The 13369-nt window shown below is 28.8% G+C and overlaps 1 protein-coding gene across 2 annotated transcripts in view; it reads right to left on the bottom strand.

Annotated features, from left to right (window-relative positions):
* The window catches only part of LOC147817004 (uncharacterized), a 70534-nt gene extending 58819 nt beyond the window's left edge, over positions 1-11715 (bottom strand). The window contains exons 1-2 of one of the 2 annotated variants that reach the window (XM_087153470.1): positions 11595-11715; positions 8996-9101 (exon numbers count right to left, since the gene is read on the bottom strand). The gene's annotated coding sequence lies outside the window, so the exon portion shown is untranslated. Of the gene's footprint in view, positions 1-8995; positions 9147-11594 lie in introns of those variants that run through there. The other variant, XM_087153477.1, reaches the window with a different exon arrangement.
* Between the last annotated feature and the right edge of the window lie 1654 nt (positions 11716-13369).

Below are 13369 nucleotides of genomic sequence, written 5' to 3'. Positions count from 1 at the left end.
ACAACAGGTGAATTTTAACTAACATTATTTTTTTTTGTGAAAAAAATTCATGTTTATTAATTTCTTTCTACAGCTATGCAAGTCTATAAAAAGACAGCATTAAATCTTTACTTTAATCTGCACTTTCAATCTCAAGAATCAAAAGATTTTTAAAAATGTAATTTCAAATGTGTTGGAATTTAACATACAACAAGAAAGTAATTTCATTAACTAAAATTAATTAATCCAGCAATTCCTATAAAATAAATTTTTAAACTAAGAAAAGAAAATAATAAGAGTATCAGTAATTTAAAACACTGTTTTTTAATTTTTTAAATCAATATCAGGGTGGACACTCAAATCAGATTTCAAATTTCCCTGATTTTTCCAGGTTTTACAGATAAAAATCTTAAAATTTCCAGGTTTTTGTTTCTTTTTACTTATAAAGTATAGGATGTGTACAAGAAAAGTGTCTATATTATAAAATATTTTATTCAAAATGTTATTTTTTTAACATATCATCTTGAAAAAAATAATTTATTTTGACAATTTTCAAGATTTTTTATTTATTTTTTAATGTTTTGGCACAAAATTTTGAATCAAAAATCATATGTTGACTAACAAAGGAGCTTTTTTTGTTTAAAATTAAAATATGTTATAAGAGGTTAAAATGAAATAGAAAAAATTAGCATTAATGCAACAATTGTAAAAATTTGTCGACAAACATTGCTGTTAGTGATTGTAAAAAAATGTGTGATTGGTTGGTTTGCTCAGAAAAAATAATTCACAGATTTCTTTGAATAGGAGTAGAAAAGCTTTCAGAAAAAGAGTGCGATATAAAATCTATTATCATAAAATTATAACCAACTAATTTTTGGAGAATTTTATAAAGTTAAAAATACAAAAATATTTTGTCAAAATAGAGAAAAAAAATAACCACCAAAGCATCGGAACAAACTTGAGCCATAAATGGATTTAGCCTAAGGACAGAATTTAAAAACAGAAGCTAATATCCTAATTCCCTTTTTCCACCAGAATCTTACCTAAATTTTCCTAAATTCCCATAGCGGTCAAAAGTTTGCACATTTGTTTAGCAACCGTGGAAGAATTTTATATGGCATTCTAGTTTAACAGAACTATAATGGAGCAAATTTTGATGCAAGCAAAGTATCGCTAAGTTGATGATATTTCAACTGTTTGGCGATACATTTCCGTTAAAAAAAAGTGGGTATAATGGATGAAATAATTTAAATTAAGAAAATTAGCAAATAATTCAAATTAGTGAAATTTGAAAAATCATCAAAGAAAAATTTCCAGCTTTTCTTTAAAAATCCCTGATTTTTCCAGGTTTTTATCCAAATTTCCCTGATATTTCCAGGTTTTTTCCAGTATAAAAAAATTCCCTGATAATTCCAGGTTTTCAAGGTTTTCCAGGTGGGTGGCCACCCTGAATTAACAAGTATAAAGAATTAATAAAAATGGTATCTGAAAATCGTAACAAATCTACGCCATTCTGATCTCATTTAAAGAAACTCATAAAAAAATAACAAATATTGTTTATTGCAGACGAAATTCTTTAACAGCGAAACAAAAGTAAAAATTCTTTATCTCGTATTTCATTTGTTAAGGGTAATTTGATTTGCCAGCATAAGATGCGCCATTTTTAGTGGTCCAATCAAATTCAATGCTCTTGAAACGTCATATGGTTGTTTCTTTTCCAAGTCAGAATGTTCCCCTTATTTATAAAAATATGTTACCAAGTCTAGGATTCCAGTAAGACAATCAAATGGTAACCTTTCTTAATAATTCTAGGATATATATCGTAAAAGATAGCAAGAATTACATTTCTGTCGGACGTGTTTAACTTTTAAAAGCTTTCATTTTGTTTTGAAAGCATAACTTGTATAATTTGAGAGCTAAATAAAACAAAACTAAACACAGTCGCGGATGATTACTTAAATCCTATACAGCAATGGTCTTTCCTTAACTAGCAATGGAGTATAAACATCTTTAATACAGACAGAAACTGAAGTGTGCTAGGCAAATAAATAAAGCAGAAATATGGAGTTAAGTGTTGCAACAAAAAATGTCCTCAACAAATACATGCTAATAAGCAAGCTGTTTTTCTTTCTTATTTCCGATAGCGCACAACACCAGCTTTTTTATTTCCACGAGTTTTTTTTTTTAAATAATATAAATTTAAGGAATTTTACGCGTTCTTCTTGACTAAATTTTTCATAATTACTACCATTTTAATCAAAAGAAACTTATCTCGGCATTTGACATGTTATTATGTGAACTAGATGGAACATTACACACCGTACAGACGTAAAATATCCTCTGTGATAGATGGATCATGGGAATAGAATATCCACCCATGCTGTTGGGCTAACCTTAGGAGGTTTTCATTGTTTTTTCTCTCCATGTAACGCAAATGCACTTCATGTAACTTCTGCATGTGCATTCTGCACTGAGTTCAATTAAAAAGTCCTAAACGAAGGCTAGTTTGTTCTAATGCTTGATTCAGGAGATTCCTTATTGTCTGTGTTGTGATCAAAATTGCAAGTGAAAATTGATAGTCGCAAACTTACAATTGGGACGTGTGTTCAAAGTTGTAATATAAAATCTTGTTTTATTAGTTCAATCGGGGGGGGGGAGATTTTCACTTTGATTAATTTTATTTAGCTGACTTTACAATCTTCTGTAACACTATGAACGAACCAGTGTGCTATTAATGTTTAAAAAATGACTATCTTTTCTGCCTTTTTCATTCGCTTATATGTTTTTTCCATTCTAAAACAAGTAGCATAAACCTCTGTTTTGATCCACCATGAGAAAAGAAAACTCCAAAGAAAACTCCAAAACAGAAAGAAACTAAAATTCAACTTAAAGTTTGCTTAAAATTAAACTCATGTCTAAATTTATGAATTGGAAAATTCTTTTAAGTAAAAAAATAAATTAAGAAATGATAAGTGGTCTTAATAAGGGTTCGTTGATTTAAATCAACTTGATTTAAATCACGATTTAAATCATGATTTAAATCAACTGATTTTTTTAAATATATATATTGATTTTAAAAGTTAAAAAACAGTGTTTTAAATTATTGATACCTGTATTATTTTATTTTCTTAGTTTCAAAATTTATTTTAAATAAATTGCTGTGTTTAATTTTAGTAAACGAAATTACTTTCTTGGTGTGTGATAAATTCCAACACATTTGAAATTACATTTTTAAAAATCGTTTGATTCTTGAGATTGAAAGTACACACCTAATGCTGTCTTAATATAGACTTGCATAGCTATAGAAAGTAATTAATAGACATGAAAAAATACAAATAATCTTAAGTAAAATTCTATCTTTTGATTAAAACAGCATGGAATTAAAATCTACGTTATATTTTATTCGTGGAAAATGTATATTTCTAAAGCTTGAGGTTGTGTTAAAAAGAAATTACACTAATATGCCAAAAATAGAAAGAAAAAAAAGGCTAATGAATTCAGATATTTTTTCCTGATATAGTGTCATTCTTCCCATTCAAAGTCTATTTGAAGCAGTAGAGTTATTAACTGGTATTTTTTTCTCATTATATGTTTACAGTATCTTTGACATTATCAGATTTTCTATAAAGAAATTTTGTGAAAAAAATTTTAAATGAGTGCATAGATTTTATGAAAATTTTTTTAGCTGATCTATTTATTTTGATATAGAATTAAAAATGAATATTTTAATATAAAAATATATAGATTAAATATTTATTTATTTTTGGATGAATGACTACATTTATCGAAACAATCTGTTACATTTATTTTGTCATCTTAAAAATCAAGAAAAAAAACGCAATTTTAAATTAAAATTATGGGGTACCTTCACAAATTCAACTTTAGGAAAAATAATAGTTTCACAAAAAACTTTTTTTTTTAAATTTTATTTTTATGTTTCGCGAAAAACGAATAAATCCATATTTTTGTGCTGATTTTTTAATATTATTTTTAATTTTCACAAATTATGTCTAAATTTTCACAAAATAAATACCTCTCAGAAAAACCTAGATAGACCTATTTCGTTAAATTCTCTATTTCATCCAGTCTTCAAATTTCAATTATGCATTTGTTTCAAAATGGTTGCTATGTATTATAATGAAAAATTATATTAGTGAGTAAGAGAGTCTAAAATATTGTTATAATATTGTTTTAATATTAATTTAATTTTGTTTAACATTTATAAAGTATTTTTAATCATAAATTAAAGTTCTTACAATGTGTTTGAATAAAAAAAAAATCTGATTTAAATAAAAAAAAAATCCGATTTACATCGAAAAAAGCACAAACTCTTTATCTCAATTTTCAGCTATTCAAAATGAACATTAAAAAAAACTTTTAAAAATCAATTACATACTTGTCAAGTTAAAACAGGGTGCTTAGCCAGATTTTTCAACAAAAATTAAACACCTTTTAAGTACTTTTTAAGCACTCAAAAAAATATTTTTAATCACTTTCCAAAAAAAATCATAATTAGAATCTGTGCAGAAATAAATTATTTTTTCCATAGTTTAAAGTTCTCAATTTGTAAACATAAAATCAATAAATTTCAATAACATTTTCAAAACCTTTACATATTCATGATAAAATAACTAGTTTCTGATAAATATTGCAAAGAAAACTGTGAAAATCATGCATTTTTTTTGTAATTTAGAACGACAATTGAGAAGGCGAAGAAAAAATCTCTTTTTAAAAGATAGAAAATTCAGCACTTTTTTACAAACACCGAATAAAAAAGAACGTTTAAGGGCTTTTAAAAAACTTAACTTAAAAATAAGTACCATTATGCACTTTTTAAAAACGCTACGCACCCTGTAAAAAATGTTTGAAACACTAAAAGAATTATACATAGAAATTATAAAATTCTATTTAAAATAAATTTCCATTTTAAACCATGCTTTAAAAATTTAATTCTCCAGGAAGAAGAAGACAAAATAAAAAAACGTGATATTAAACAGACCATTAGTTCCCAATTTCTTTTTACTATGAAAACCCGATTTTATACCCAAATAAAAGACAAAATAATTTTGATAAAATTTCTTAAGAGAACGTTGATAAAATTTCATGAGATAAATGAAATTTTTTCCTCGTTTTATCATTAATAATCTAAAATTTAGTTCTATGCCCGTTGGTTAATTTCGCACTTATAGAACTATATCTAGCCGAGATATCTGTTTTTGTGTATCCTACATAAATTGAAAATTAGTAAAATAAGCCACATCATGAATAAATAATCCCTTATCCAAATGGCTTGATTAGAAATTTCATTCGCTTCAAAAATATACAAGTTGGAATAACCTTAGAGTAGGAATAACAGTCGCTATGAAGTTTTTGAGTAAAGCCAAGTTTTTAATCAGGGAAATCATCATTTTATTATAAACGTATGCCTTTTTATAATTTAGTTAAATATATTGTTATTAGAAAGATTATATATATATTTTTTTAAATATTTGCCCTTTTTTTGCATTGGCATTAAACTTCTATTAATTTTCTTACAGCGATAGCAACCAAATTATTACAAAACAAATAATTGATTAGATCTAAAAATTCAGATTTTAAAAGTTAATGGTGGTTAACGGAAAAGTCACAACTCTCTAACATTCCCAAGGAACCCTCGATAAATTCTCTATTTTTATCAACCTATTAGAATGTGTATTTAAAAACTATTGATAAACTTTCAAACAAGAGATAATATTTATACAAAATCAAAACAACTAATCAAACCACCTGCATCAAAGACGATGTTACTTTCTCATTTTCCTAACTCTGCTGTAATTTTTTAACTAGAGGTGACCAGAGGGCGAAATTCTGAGTTTAAGACTATCAATATTTAACTCTATAGAATTTTAATTTTAAACTCGACCCAGAAGACAAGAAAACTCCTACAATACACCTGGGACAAACTAGCCTTCGTGGAGTACTTTTTGATGCAACTAAAACGCATTTGCGTTTTATGGAGAGGAAACCTCCCATGGTTAGCCCAACGATAAGGTGATTCTATCCCACAATTCGTCTGTCTACCACTGATGACATTTTACGTCAGTACTGTGGTCGGTGCGAGCCGGGAGCATAATTTGTATCAACCATATGATTCGAAGCATGGTCGCCTCCAGTGGGATGAAAACAATTCATACCCTTAGCAACTCAAACTTAGCTGTAATCACTCGCGTTGAACAGCTGGCTCAATTTTGAGTTTACAACTATCGATGTTCAACGGTTTAGCTTTTTTATTTCAAACTTAATTCAGAAGGTCAGGAAACTCCTTGGTCAAGTATTGAACCACGAAAATCTCCCAAGGTCAGCCTGACGGCAAAGGGACTTTAAACATGCTCGGATTTTTCCACTGAGGATATTTTACGTCAGCACTGTGGTCGGTGCGAGCCGAATGCGGAATTCGTATCAAACAAACTGGTATTTTGTTGCACCCTTGTAATGCTAATTGTGCTCCATTTTTTTTCAGCAATAACTTTTAACTTAGCATCCCAGGAGATGTAATTTTCTATAGCAATTTTTATAGATTTTTTATTTTTTTCATCATGACTGGTTAGTTATAAAACCTGATCTTTTTTTTAAAACGACCAATAAGTAAAATAGGAAAAATTATTAAATTGCATTAAACTCAAAATAAATAAATGAAGAAAAAACCGTTTAAACAATAGAATTTTTATCAGTGTTTTTAACAAGATAATTAATAACAAGATTAATTTGTGTAAACGAATTTAATAAGTTCAAATTTTTTTTTATTCGCTTAAGTATTATTTAATAAGTATTATTAGATATGGCGAAAAAGGACAAAAAATATCATTAAATATGGCAAAATTTTTAAATTCTTAATTAAATTTGATGCAATATTAAGCTTAAAATAACATAAAAGTTTGAAGTAGCAACACTGCGCAGAACCCAAACGCTACTGTGTACTTGTGATCAGTGGCGTACGCAAGGGAGGGGTTTAGGGGTTTGACAAAATGGCAAAAATAAAAATTTTAGTAGAAATTATGCGAGCTTTTATTTTTTAAGACTGTTAAACTTTTATTAACCTTATGCCTACTTTTTTTTTTCTCCCGATATTTCTCAGAATACTGAAAAAACATTTACTATACTTTTGAAACCAAATTCACGTGATACTGTTATGGACTGGTTCCTTTCTGTCCTGCCAGTATAGTTCTCGAGACTGGCTGTCATTCGCGACGTCTTTGAGACAATTCGAGAATTTTGGAGACGGGGTGAAAAATTATATAAAAGGGGGAATGGAGTACAGTGGAGTTAGTTAGTCAGACTAAGAGTTATCTCTGCCGCTTGTCTTTCGGAGCTTGTCGCTAAATCTGTTTTGTTTTGTCTTGTCTTAACAAAAAGTTCATTCAATCGCCGAACCCGTTGTCGCCAGTATTTCGACTAGTGAAGAAATCAGTAACAATACCAGAGATACTGTGCTCGTTGAAGTTATTCATTCCAGCTCGAAACTTTGAGATCGTAGCATAGCGGATATTTCTGTGCCAATACATACATATATTTGCTGTTCTTGGATCTTTAGGATTTAAAAATTTTTAACGCCAGAACTTAGCAATTTTTAATTATTTTGAGAAAAAATCACGATCTGAAATTAGTGAAGTGACAGCATCTAGTACCAATGTAAGTTTTTCTGTTGTACAGAAATGTGATACTTCCGTTGAAGAAAATGTTTCTAGCATAACAAAATCTGATGAATGTGAAAGTGGCCCTCAAAGTGTTACTTTCCACCCATATGACATTAAACTTTTTTCAGAAAATATTACATTATGTTCTTAAACTTAAAAAATCAAATCAAAATTTAACTAAACAATGTTGTCTAAATGAAAAGTCAAAATTGTCTAGCTGTCTAAATTAGGGAAATAATAGTGATTTTTAACAGATTCGAATTTCTTTTAGTAGTTTCAGAAAATTATGAACACCCCCCTTGAAAAAATTGTGCGTACGCCACTGCTTGTGATAGCAAACCCGCATTCGGTAACCTTGACATAAACTGATTCTGGTGTAAAAAAATATTTAAAAGCAATGAAGGAAATTAATAACAAATATATAACTAACTGGTGTAACTAGGAACGGTGGAAATATTTTTTCGCCAGAAAATAAACACTCGTAATCTAAAAAATTCAATTATCACATATATCACAGCATTTAAAGATGCAGTGATCACGAAAAACTCAAAACGTATTTCTTTATAAAGAAAAAAATATGCTCAATGTTTTTAAAAGCTTTAAGATTAAAATAGCTTTTTAAAAACAGGCTTAAGTTAACCAGGGGTCTGTCCAGACATTTTGTGAAAGGTCCGTTTTTGTAAAATTGTGAAAAAAATTACTCCTAATTTGTGAATATAAAATAACGTTAAGTCCCATTCTTTCAACCAGGGTCCGCTTTTGTGAATTTGTGAAAATAGGGTCCGTTATTGCAAAAAAAACTTTTTCAAGGAGTTTTTTAATTGCAAAGACATACAAGAGATTATGCTCAACACTGTAAAATTATAATTTAAAAAAATTATATTTTAAAAAATAAACAGCAAATACAGCTACTAAATTAACGATGCAACATACAAATATTTGGTATTTAGCCTTATACTGCTGAAAGCAGAATATTCATTTCCGACGAATAAAGGAAGAAACGTCTGCCGAAGACAAAATTTAGTTCCGTTTACATCTGTCTTTATCCCCCCCCCACTTCCTGGGAAGGGTTTATTCGATTAACAAAACAATAATGAAGATAAAACAAATTTGCGAAGGGTCCGATTTAAAGATAAATTATTTTGTGAAGGGTCCGTTTTTATGAAAAGATATTTTGTGAAGGGTCCGTTAACGGACCCAAATTTCTTCTAAATAGACCCCTGTTAACACAAACATAAAAACAGAACAAATTATCGTAAAAATAACATTAAATAAATAATAGTAAAAAAAATATTAGTTATAAATAGGTTAATACAGAAAATTAAAAATAAAAGATTACTTACATTGAAATGAAAGATAAAACAAGCAATCCACGCTTTAGTTATCCAAGTATTAAGTTATCCAAGTAGTAAGTAATCCAAGCTTAAGTAACAAAAGACAACAAGAAAACTGAAATAGAAAGAGAATAAAATTTCAAAACTAGAATGCATAGAATTCGAATTAACCATAATCCACTAGAAGAGAGACAATACTACTTTGGTTTTCTAGGGTTGTTATAATCTTGAACTGTTTCCCCCTAATTTGCTATTGGGAATGCTCCGAACTAAAGTCGCCAATTTAATATTCGATGATTAAAAAAAGTTAGAAGTAAATGTTACGTCGAATTTTGATATCCAGATTTTCTTTAAGTATCTTTAAAAAAGTTGCGAAGTTCTTTACAGTTTTAAAAATACTGACAAAAATCAGAACTAGATACGAGAACGAAATAATTTATTACGCATTTAAATCGTATAGTCAAAAACATAATGATGTATTTTATTAAAACAGATTATTTTAAATTGGTTATGATTTTCAAAATAGTTTTATTTATTTAAATTTTTAAACCCTTGTTTTTCAATTAAACAAAAAATATCAAAATTTCTTTCTAAGTTTTTTTTTACACCATGATTTTGTCACTACGTTTTAGTTAACTTTAAAAATTTGTCTCATTTCCGTCTGACTAGACTGCTCAAATCTCATTCGTAGCGCCACACCTTATGCTAGTTTGAATCGTTATGCTATTTCAATGGATAAAATTCATCGTCATTTTAAGACCAAACTGAATTTATCGTCAATAGAAATTTCAACTTGTTTCCAACTAACTAATGTGCTCAAATGTTATCTTGAGCTTTATAAATAATGACAATGCATGCTCCAAATATTTCAAAATATATTTTGATCCTAAAAGCAGGAGCAGGGCCGAAAGTTATATTCCTTCATGTTTATTTTACGCATTTCTCGGCATCTCGAGATTTTTTAAGCTAAGTGAAAAGCGTTTGAACTCAAATATTAAATTGTTTTAATCTAGGAAGTCCAAGCAAAAATAACTTTGTTACGCTTTTTTTTATTATTTTATATAATAATAGTCAAAAAATGACACAAATTTGTAATTTTTGATGTCGAATGATTTTGATGTTTAATGACTGTAATTTTTGATGTCAAAACACATAAGGTGAATAAAATTAGTTTCACAGTTTTTGAGTAATGAAATAATTCGATTAGCTTAATATGTTATCAGAATATGGCAAAGTAATTAAAATTAACGCAAAGATATTCAAACTTTTGACCGCTCTCTGGTTCAAACGATTGAGAAATATTTTTGTTTTTCAGATTGCGGCTATCCCCATACCTTAAGGATCAAAAATCTCAGAATCCATAAAAATAAGGTGCGTTTATTCAGGAAAAGAACTTTTTTGAGTATGATTTCCTAACTTAAAATATCGTCTGCACTCATTAATTTGCATATTGATGGTTAAATTTGGTATATAATGCTACGTTGTCTGTAGTGTAGGACACATATATTGGACCGAATATTGCATAGAGCCACATTTTATATTGCCTGCAGAGAGGGGGAGAATGTTATTAATTATAAAGGGCCACAAATTATATGGTCTGTAATATAAGGCTACATATTATATAAATGCTATATATAATTATGAGCTATTATATAGCTCTCCATACTATAATAGCTAATATAGTCGCAACAACTACGGTGCTGAGGTATAATAACTTCAAAGGTATACCGTTAAGGTTAAAATCACTTTGGCATCGGGTTAACCGTAAGCGGCTTCCGCAGTTTTCGCTTCAATGTAATACAATAGACAGCAGTGTTAAATATCATTAGTGGTAAATGGATTTTATTTTATTGCCGCTTTTCGTGATTTTCTTCCCGTTGTAAAGCATATCCTGGTTAGTTTCATCAATAGGGTCTTTTAGAAAGTTAATTTGTTCCATTATACTTAGGGTTGGGTTTTTATTTCACCGGTGCGGAGTTGACAGCCGTAAATGGCTCTAGATTTAATTTATTATGTTTTTATCTATTTTAAAATATATTGACTAATATTGAAATGAGCTATTTTAAAAACTATGAAATTTTGAGAACTTAAAAGTGGGAAGTTAAAAAGATTCAAAACTATTAAAATCACAATAAATATTACATTTTGAGTTCATATAATAATACTGCATATAAACTATTTGCACTTCTGTAACTAATTGATGAATTATGTATTTGTCACCAATTCATACAATTTTTAAGGAACATAATTCCTTGTTCTGTAATTATCTTGTTCTGAAATTACGAGTAATTTTTTTTAAGTTATATAAATTTTAACATTTTAATGAATTAATCTTCCTGAAATAACCTATATAAGATTGAATAACTTTGCATCAGTTAATACGTGATAATCATGCAGTAATAACCATTCAATAATCACTAATGAACGATAACTATTCAACTTCCATTAAATTTTGTTGCAATTTATAAAAAAAAACACTGTTAAAGAAAAAACTAATAAAAAAAAACAAATCACAAATCTAGGAAAAGTTATAAAATAAATGAAAAGAAAAAACAAATAGGAAACAAAAAATGCTATATTATATACAGCTAAGAAAATTGAAACTTACTTGTTAAATCCTAACTATTACTTTCAATTTTCTAAAAATATAAGCTCTTGCAGACAGCTTAAAAAAACTTAAAGTGATAAACGCAGATTTAACATTTTTATACTAGCATTTATCGAAGTGAATGAGATTTTCTAAAGAAATATTTCAATTCCGTTTTGGTTTTCCAGGGTTGCTATAATCTTAATAATGTTATTTCACATTTGCAATGTTCCAATCTAAAGTCGCCAATTTAAAATCCTCGATTAATAAAACTTGAATTTAATGATACTGACAATTTTTACACTTTGATTTTCCTAAAGAGTATTAAAATGTGTAGAAAATGCTTTGTTATTTTAAAAAATACTGACAGAGATCAGACCTAGAAACGAAACATTTTATTTCCAATTTCAATTATGTAGTCGAAAGCATAATGTATCTTATTGAAACAAAGGATTTTGTATTGGTTTACGATTTTCGAAATAGTTATTTTTTATCTCGAATTCTTAAACTGGTGTTTCGAACAAAACAATATCTAAATTTCTTTTCAAATCTACAATCCCTGTCCAAATTATTCGATACAAAATCTTAATTATCGTGAGATACTATACAATATTTTAATGCGACTGAAACCGGTTTGCACTTGTTTACATTAGTGTATCAATTGGTTAAATTAGACGATTTTTAATATTTGTTGTTGTTGTTGTTGTTAATTTACGTCGCACTAGAGCTGCACAATGGGCTATTGGCGACGGTCTGGGAAACATCCCGGAGGATGATCCGAAGACACGCCATCACAATTTTGATCCTCTGCGGAGGGGATGGCACCCCCGTTTCGGTAGCCCGACGACCTGCGCGTGAAGTCGAGCGCTTTACGGTAGCATAGTTTAACGAGGACCAATACCGCACACCCTCGGTCCCTACGCAGACTGATCCAAGTGGTCACCCACCCGCACACTGACCGTAGCCAGTGATGCTTGACTTCGGTGATCTGCTGGGAACCGTGTCTTAACGATCAGTCCACTGCGGGACCGATTTTTAATATATGTTCGATAAATGAGACGATATATTATATAAATATAGAATAATTATTTTATCAAGTATTATATTTTTACACTATAACAATCAGACCAAATGATTAGGCCCACTGTAGTGTTTGATTAATTGCATTTTTTGCACTAGTTTATATGGAATACTTTTATATTTAAACATACATGTAATGAGTTTTTATTCAGGATATTTTTATATACTCCCATTTTGTATTTATTTTCAACGCATTACAATGTCACCAATTGATACACGAAAGTAAACCGGTTTCAGTGGTGTAAAAGCAATAAAGCTGTATAGTATCATTTGATAATTAAGATTTTACTTAGAATCTTGTAGTGAATCTAATAATTTGGCCAGAAACTGTTTGATTTTGATCTAAATTTCTTTGAAGTTACTTTTTACAGAATCATTTTGTTACTACCTTTTAATTAACTGGTCTCCGTGTCTGTCAGGAAGGAAAGTTAAGATCAAAAGTTCGTAAACTTTCCGATTGACAACAGCACTTAAATGTCATTCAGAGCACCTTACTTTATCCTAGTTTGATTCGTTTCCTGTCTATATTTTATGACTAAAATGAGTTGATTATCAATAAAATTTCCTCCATTTTCCGACTAACTAAGATGCTCGGATGTTCTCGAGAACTTTAATGCAGAATGAGGGAAAATACAAGTTCCAATCGTTTCACAAAATAATCTGGTTTTCAAAATATAGTTTGGTCTAGAGAACGGGTGAGAAAGTTTACACTCTTT

Source organism: Parasteatoda tepidariorum, chromosome 1 (genome assembly GCF_982258835.1).
Source record: "Parasteatoda tepidariorum strain Cologne lab strain chromosome 1, Ptep-v5.0, whole genome shotgun sequence".
Taxonomy (NCBI): domain Eukaryota; kingdom Metazoa; phylum Arthropoda; class Arachnida; order Araneae; family Theridiidae; genus Parasteatoda; species Parasteatoda tepidariorum.
This window is presented reverse-complemented; position numbering and strand designations above follow the sequence as displayed.